Genomic DNA, 8,520 nt, shown 5'->3' with positions numbered 1-8,520 from the left:
ATCTGATTCAGAGGCTGAAAAAGGACTGCAGATGCTGTTGGATTCTGACCTCCCTGCACTCAAAGTGGATTTTCTGGAGCTACAAAAGCCGAATTGACGCGCTCTCAATTGCATTGGAAAGTAGACATCCTGGGCTTTTCAGCAATATATAATAGTTCATACTTTGCTTGATATTTGATGGCCCAAATCGGCGTTCTAAGTCAGCATAGAAATTCTGGCGTCAAAACGCCAGAACTGGCATGAAAGCTGGAGTTAAACGCCCAAACTGGCATAAAAGCTGGCGTTTAACTCCAAGAAAGGTCTCTACACGTGAAAGCTTCAATGCTCAGCCCAAGCACACACCAAGTGGGCCCCAAAAGTGGATTTCTACACTAACTATTCTAGCTTACTCATTTTCTGTAACTCTAGGTCACTAGTTTACTATAAAAACTACTTTTAGTGATTCATCTTGTACCTCATGACACTCTACACATTTCATATTGTATCTTCTACGGCATGAGTCTCTGAACCCCATTGTTGGGGGTGAGGAGTTCTGCTGTGTTTCGATGAATTAATGCAATTACTACTGTTTTCCATTCTATCACGCTTGCTTCTATTCTAAGATATTCATTCGCACTTCAATCTGATGAATGTGATGAGCCGTGACACTCATCATCATTCTCACCTATGAACGCGTGCCTGACAACCACTTCCGTTCTACATGCAATCAAGCTTGAATGTGTATCTCTTGGGTTTCTAATCTAAGATTAGAACCTTCGTGGTATAGGCTAGAATTATTGGCGGCCATTCCTGAGGTCCGAAAAGTCTAAACCTTGTCTGTGGTATTCCGAGTAGGATCTGGGAAGGGATGACTATGATGAGCTTCAAACTCGTGAGTGTTGGGCGTGTGACAGACACAAAAGGATCAATGGATCCTATTCCAACATGATCGAGAACCGACAGATGATTAGCCGTGCGGTGACAGCACATTTGGACCATTTTCACTGAGAGGACGGATGGTAGCCATTGACAACGGTGATCCACCAACATACAACTTGTCATGGAAGGAGCCTTGAGTGTGTGAAGAAGAAGACAGTGGGAAAGCAGAGATTCTGAAGACAGAGCATCTCCAAAACCTTAACCTGTTCTCCATCACTGCATAACAAGTATTTATTTCATGTTCTTTTACTTTTTACAATTAAGTCTGAGAATTATTGATATCCTGACTAAGAGTTACAAGATAACCATAGCTTGCTTCAAGCCGACAATCTCCGTGGGATCGACCCTTAATCACGTAAGGTATTACTTGGACGACCCAATGCACTTGCTGGTTAGTTGTGCGGAGTTACAAAAGTGTGATTGTAATTTCGTGCACCAAGTTTTTGGCGCCGTTGCCGGGGATTGTTCGAGTTTGGACAACTGACGGTTTATCTTGTTCCTTAGATTAGGAATAATTTATTTTTGTTGGTTTAGAGTAACTAAATTTGAGTCTTTTATTTGAGTTAATTTCATATTTTAAGTTTGGTGTCAATTGCATGCTTTTATTTTCTTTCAATTTTTCGAATTTGCATGTTCTTAGTTGTTTCTTGATCTTTAAAAATTCCAAGTTTGGTGTCTCCTTTGTGTTTTCCCTTAAATTTTCGAAAATATTGTGTTTGACTTTCTAAAAATTTTAAGTTTGGTGTCCTTTGTGCTTTTATTTACTTAAAAATTTTTCAAAAATTTGTTCTTGGTGTTCATCTTGATCTTCAAAGTGTTCTTGGTGTTCATCTTGACATTCAAAGTTTTCTTGTTTGTTCTCTTTGTTTTGATCTAAAATTTCTAAGTTTAGTGTCATTTTGTTGTTTTTCTCTTTCCTCATTAAAATTCAAAAATTAAAAAAAATATCTTTCCCTTATTTTACTCATAAATTTCGAAATTTTGCATTAAATTAGTCAAAGATTTTCAAAATCATATCTTTTTTTTTAGTCAAGTCAAAATTCTAATTTCAAAAATTGATCTTTTCAAATCTTTTTCAAAAATCAAATGTTTTTAATTTCTTCAATCATATCTTTTCAATCATATCTTTTTTTTTATAAATTGCAATCATATCTTCTCAATCATATCTTTTTCGAAATAATTTTCAATCATATCTTTTTTTTAATAAATTGCAATCATATATTCTCAATCATATCTTTTTCAAAATAATTTTCAATCATATCTTTTTTATTGCTAATTCCAAAATCTTTTTTTAATTAATTAATTTAGTTTTCAATTTGCTTTTATTTTATTTTCTTCTAATTTTCGAAAGTTTTATTTTATCTTTCATTTATTTTGTTTTATTTTCGGTTACTTTTAATTAAACATCTAAAAAAAATTTAAAATATAATTTAATTGCAATTCATATCAATTCCCTTTTCTCCATCACGGACATAAGTGGAAATGAACAGTCCAGAAGGACTCTGGGGTCATATGCTAACCCCATTACAGCTGCATATGGGATATAGCATATGTATACCTCCCATCAAAGCAAGCAATTTTGAGCTAAATCCTCAGCTCATTATCATGGTGCAGCAAAATTGCCAGTATTCCAGTCTTCCACAGCAAGAACCTACTGAGTTTCTGGCACAGTTCGTACAAATTGCTGACACAGTACATGATAAAGAAGTGGATTAGAATGTCTACAGATTATTACTGTTTCCATTTGCTGTAAAAGATCAAGCTAAGAGGTGGTTAAATAACCAACCCACGACAAGCATAAAAACATAGAGACAGTTATCAGACAAATTCCTGAATCAATTTTACCCTCCAAAAAGGATGACACAGCTAAGGTTGGACATCCAAGGGTTTAAACAAGAGGATCATGAATCCCTTTATAATGCCTGGGAGAGGTACAGAGGGATGCTAAGGAAATGCCCCTCTGAAATGTTTTTAGAGTGGGTACAGTTAGACATCTTCTACTATGGGCTTACAGAAAAAGCTCAGATGTCTCTAGACCACTCAGCTGGTGGATCTATACATTGAGAAAGACGATTGAAGAGGCTCAAGAACTCATAGATACGGTTGCTAGAAATCAATATTTGTACTCTAGCAGTGAGTCCTTCATAAAGAAAGAGGCTAGGGCAATAACTACTGATCCTAATCCTCAAGAACAGATTGTTGAACTTAATCAGCAATTACTCCTTGTGACAAAACAATTAGCAAAATTTAAAGAGATGCTCCAAGACACTAAAAATGCTAACAAGAATATGGAAGCACAATTGAATCAGACAAGACAGCAGCTATCTAAACAGATGACAGAAGAATGCCAAGCTGTCCAACTAAGGAGCGGGAAGACATTGAATAAATCAGCTCAAAGTAGCAGAAAGCCAAGAAAGGAACAACTGACAGAGGATAACCAAACCACTGCCCAAAATCCCTCTGAGGACAGCAAGAGCCCAGAGAGGAATAATTCTAGCGTTCAAACGCCAGAAAAGGGGGAAAAACTGGCATCAAACGCCCAATGGATGCCCACTTCTGGCGTTCAAACGCCAGAAAAGGGAGGAAAACTGGAGTTGAACGCCCATTTCTTGCCCAGTTCTAGCGTTCAAATGCCAGAAAAGGGTGAGAAGCTGGCGTTAAACACCCATCCAGCACCCAATCCTGGCGTTCAAACGCCAATGAGGGATCAGACACCTGCAAGTGCTGATAGTAACCCCTCTAAGAAGGCTTCTCCAACCACCTCTGTAGGGAATAAACCTGCAGCAACTAAGGTTGAAGAATATAAAGCCAAGATGCCTTATCCTCAGAAACTCCGCCAAGCGAAGCAGGATAAACAATTTGCCCGCTTTGCAGACTATCTCTGGACTCTTGAGATAAAGATCCCGTTTGCAGAGACACTTGAGCAAGTACCCTCTTATGCTAAGTTCATGAAAGAGATCTTAAGTCATAAGAAGGATTAAAGAGAAACTAAAAAGGTGTTTCTCACTGAAGAATGCAGTGCAGTCATTCTGAAAAGCTTACCAGAGAAGCTTCAAGATCCAGGAAGCTTTATGATACCATGCACATTAGAGGGTGCTTGCACCAAGACAGCCCTATGTGACCTTGGAGCAAGTATCAACCTAATGCCTGCATCCACTATCAGAAAGCTTGGCTTGACTGAAGAAGTCAAACCAACCCGGATATGTCTTCAACTTGCTGATGGCTCCATTAAATATCCATCAGGCATAATTGAGGACATGATTGTCAAGGTTGGGCCATTTTCCTTTCCCACTGACTTTGTAGTGCTGGAAATGGAGGATCACAAGAGTGCAACTCTCATTCTAGGAAGACCTTTCCTAGCAACTGGACGAACTCTTAATGATGTACAAAAAGGGGAAGTGACCCTGAGAGTCAATGAGGATGAATTCAAGTTAAATACTGTCAAAGCTATGCAGCATCCAGACACATCAAATGACTGCATGAGCACTGATATTATTGACTCTTTGGTGGAAGAGATCAATATGACTGAAAGTCTCAAATCAGAGCTAAAGGAAATCTTTAAAGATGTTCAGCCTGATCTGGAGAAATCAGAGGAAATAAAAGAACCTCTAAAAATTTCTCAGGAAGAGGATAAGCCTCCTAAACCCGAGCTCAAACCACTACCACCATCCCTGAAATATGCATTTCTGGGAGAAGGTAAAACTTTTCCAGTGATCATAAGCTCTGCTTTAAATCCACAGGAAGAGAAAGCACTCATTCAAGTGCTAAGGACACACAAGACAGCTCTTGGGTGGTCCATAAGTGATCTTAAAGGCATTAGCCCAGCAAGATGTATGCACAAGATCCTATTGGAGGATGATGCTAAGCCAGTGGTTCAACCACAGAGGCGGCTAAATCCAGCCATGAAGGAGGTGGTGCAAAAAGAGGTCACTAAGTTACTAGAGGCTGGGATTATTTATCCTATTTCTGATAGCCCATGGGTAAGCCCTGTCCAAGTTGTACCCCAAAAGGGAGGCATGACAGTGGTTCACAATGAAAAGAATAAACTGGTTCCCACAAGAACAGTTACAGGGTGGCGTATGTGTATTGACTACAGAAGGCTCAATACAGCCACCAGAAAGGATCATTTTCCTTTACCATTCATAGACCAAATGCTAGAGAGACTAGCAGGGCATGATTATTACTGCTTTTTGGATGGCTATTCAGGTTACAACCAAATTGCAGTAGATCCTCAGGACCAAGAGAAAATAGCATTCACATGTCCTTCTGGAGCATTTGCCTACAGAAGGATGCCCTTTGGTCTATGCAATGCACCTGCAACCTTTCAAAGGTGCATGCTCTCTATCTTCTCTAATATGGTAGAAAAATTTTTGGAAGTCTTCATGAATGACTTTTCAGTATTTGGAGACTCATTCAGCTCCTATCTTGACCATTTAGCACTTGTTTTGAAAAGATGCCAAGAGACCAACCTAGTTTTAAACTGGGAAAAATGTCACTTTATGGTGACTGAAGGAATTGTCCTTGGGCATAAAATTTCAAACAAGGGAATAGAGGTGGATCAAGCTAAAGTGGAGGTAATTGAAAAATTACCACCACCTACCAATGTTAAGGCAATTAGAAGCTTTCTAGGGTATGCGGGATTCTATAGGAGGTTTATAAAGGATTTTTCAAAAATAGCAAAACCTCTGAGCAATCTGCTAGCTGCTGACACGCCGTTTGTGTTTGACACAGAGTGTCTGCAGGCGTTTGAGACCCTGAAAGCTAAGCTGGTCATAGCACCAGTCATCTCTGCACCAAACTGGACAATACCATTCGAACTAATGTGTGATGCCAGTGACCATGCCATTGGTGCAGTGTTGGGACAGAGGCATAACAAGCTTCTGCACGTCATTTACTATGCTAGCCGTGTTTTAAATGATGCATGATGAGCGGATAATTTATACGCTTTTTGGCATTATTTTTAGTATGTTTTTAGTATATTTTAATTAGTTTTTATTTAAAAATCATATTGTTTTTGTGACTTCACATGATCATCAACCTATAGAAAACATAAAATAACAAAAGAAAATAGAAATTTAATATAGATAGTTAAAGATTGGGTTGCCTCCCAACAAGCGCTTCTTTAATGTCAATAGCTTGACAGTGGCTCTCTTGGAGCCTCACAAATGTTTAGAGCAATGTTGGAACCTCCCAACACCAAACTTAGAGTTTGAATGTGGGGGTTCAACACCAAACTTAAAGTTTGGTTGTGGCCTCCCAACACCAAACTTAGAGTTTTACTGTGGGGGCTCTGTTTGACTCTGTATTGAGAGAAGCTCTTCATGCTTCCTCTCCATGGTGACAGAGGGATATCCTTGAGCTTTAAACACAAGGGAGTCTCCATTCACTTGAATGATCAATTCTCCTCTGTCAACATCAATCACAGCTTTTGCTGTAGCTAGGAAGGGTCTTCCAAGGATGATAGATTCATCCATACACTTCCCAGTCTCTAGGATTATGAAGTCAGCAGGGATGTAGTGGCCTTCAACCTTTACCAAGACATCCTCTACAAGTCCATAAGCCTGTTTCTTTGAATTTTCTGCCATCTCTAGTGAAATTCTAGAAGCTTGTACTCAATGATCTCTAGCTTCTCCATTACAGAGAGAGGCATGAGGTTTATGCTTGACCCTAGGTCACACAGAGCCTTTTCAAAGGTCATGGTGCCTATGGTACAAGGTATTGAGAACTTTCCAGGATCTTGTCTCTTCAGAGGTAATCTCTGCCTAGTCAAGTCATCCAGTTCTTTGATGAGCAATGGAGGTTCATCCTCCCAATTTTCATTACCAAACAACCTGGCATTTAGCTTCATGACTGCTCCAAGGTACTTAGCAACTTGCTCTTCAGTAACATCTTCATCCTCTTCAGAGGAAGAATACTCATCAGAGCTCATGAATGGCAAAAATAAATTCAATAGAATCTCTATGGTCTCAGTGTGAGCCTCAGATTCCCATGGTTCTTCATTAGGAAACTCCATGGAGGCCAGTGGATGTCCATTGAGGTATTCCTCGGTGGAGATCACTGCCTCTTCCTTCTCTCCAGGTTTGGCCGTGTGGGTTGTGGTTATGGCCTTGCACTCTCTTTTTGGATTCTCTTCTGTATTGCTTGGGAGAGTACTAGGAGGGAGTTCAGTAATTTTCTTACTCAGTTGACCCACTTGTGCCTCCAAATTTCTAATGGAGGACCTTGTTTCAGTCATGAAACTTTGAGTGGTTTTGATTAGATCAGAGATAATGGTTGCTAAGTCAGAGTGGCTTTGCTTAGAATTCTCTGTCTGTTGCTGAGAAGATGATGGAAAAGGCTTGCTATTGCTAAACCTATTTCTTCCACCATTATTGTTGTTGAAACCTTGTTGAGGTCTCTGTTGATCCTTCCATGAGAGATTTGGATGATTTCTCCATGAAGGATTATAGGTGTTTCCATAGGGTTCTCCCATGTAATTCACCTCTTCCATTGCTGGGTTCTCAGGATCATAAGCTTCTTCTTCAGAGGAAGCTTCCTTAGTACTGCCTGTTGCTGCTTGCATTCCAGACAGACTCTGAGAAATCATATTGACTTGTTGGGTCAATATTTTATTCTGAGCCAATATGGCATTCAGAGTATCAATCTCAAGAACTTCCTTCTTCTGAGTTGTCCCATTATTCACAGGATTCCTTTCAGAAGTGTACATGAATTGGTTATTTGCAACCATTTCAATGAGTTCCTGAGCTTCTGCAGGCGTCTTCTTCAAATGAAGAGATCCTCCAGCAGAGCTATCCAATGACATCTTGGATAGTTCAGACAGACCATCATAGAAAATACCTATGATGCTCTATTCAGAAAGCATGTCAGAAGGACATCTTCTGATCAATTGCTTGTATCTTTCCCATGCTTCATAGAGGGATTCTCCTTCCTTCTGTCTGAAGGTTTGGACTTCCACTCTAAGCTTGCTCAATTTTTGGGGTGGAAAGAACTTTGCCAAGAAGGCATTAACTAGCTTTTCCCAAGAGTTCAGGCTTTCTTTAGGTTGTGAATCCAACCATGTCCTAGCTCTGTCTCTTACAGAAAAAGGGAAGAGCATAAGTCTGTAGACTTCAGGGTCAACCCCATTGGTCTTGACAGTGTCACAAATTTGCAAGAATTCAGCTAAGAACTGATGAGGATCTTCCAATGGAAGTCCATGAAACTTGCAATTCTATTGCATTAGAGAAACTAATTGAGGCTTAAGCTCAAAGTTGTTTGCTCCAATGGCAGGGATTGAGATGCTTCTCCCATAGAAGTCGGGAGTAGGTGCAGTAAAGTCACCAAGCACCTTCCTTGCATTGTTGGCATTGTTGTTTTCGGCTGCCATGGCTTCTTCCTCCTTGAAGAGCTCTGTTAGGCCCTCTAGAGAGAATTGTGCTTTAGCTTCTCTTAGCTTTCTCTTCAAGGTCTTTTCAGGTTCAGGATCAGCTTGAACAAGTATGCCTTTATCTTTGCTCCTGCTCATATGAAAGAGAAGAGAACAAGAAAGTAGGGAATACTCTATATCACAGTATAGAGATTCCTTTAGGTGTCAGAGGAAAAAAAGAATAGAAGGAGGAGGTA

General features: G+C 39.7%; 1 non-coding gene across 1 annotated transcript; it reads left to right on the top strand.

The window, feature by feature from the left end:
- The first annotated feature begins 7,774 nt into the window (after positions 1 to 7,774).
- On the top strand, positions 7,775 to 7,882 carry LOC112773369 (small nucleolar RNA R71). The gene has a single exon (XR_003187922.1). It is a non-coding gene; the product is annotated as a small nucleolar RNA R71 (small nucleolar RNA).
- Positions 7,883 to 8,520: the final 638 nt, after the last annotated feature.

The sequence above is a fragment of the Arachis hypogaea genome, chromosome 18 (assembly GCF_003086295.3).
Source record: "Arachis hypogaea cultivar Tifrunner chromosome 18, arahy.Tifrunner.gnm2.J5K5, whole genome shotgun sequence".
NCBI classification, from domain to species: Eukaryota; Viridiplantae; Streptophyta; class Magnoliopsida; order Fabales; family Fabaceae; genus Arachis; species Arachis hypogaea.
The sequence above is the reverse complement of the archived record's forward strand: the minus strand, read 5'-3'. Positions and strand labels throughout refer to the sequence as shown.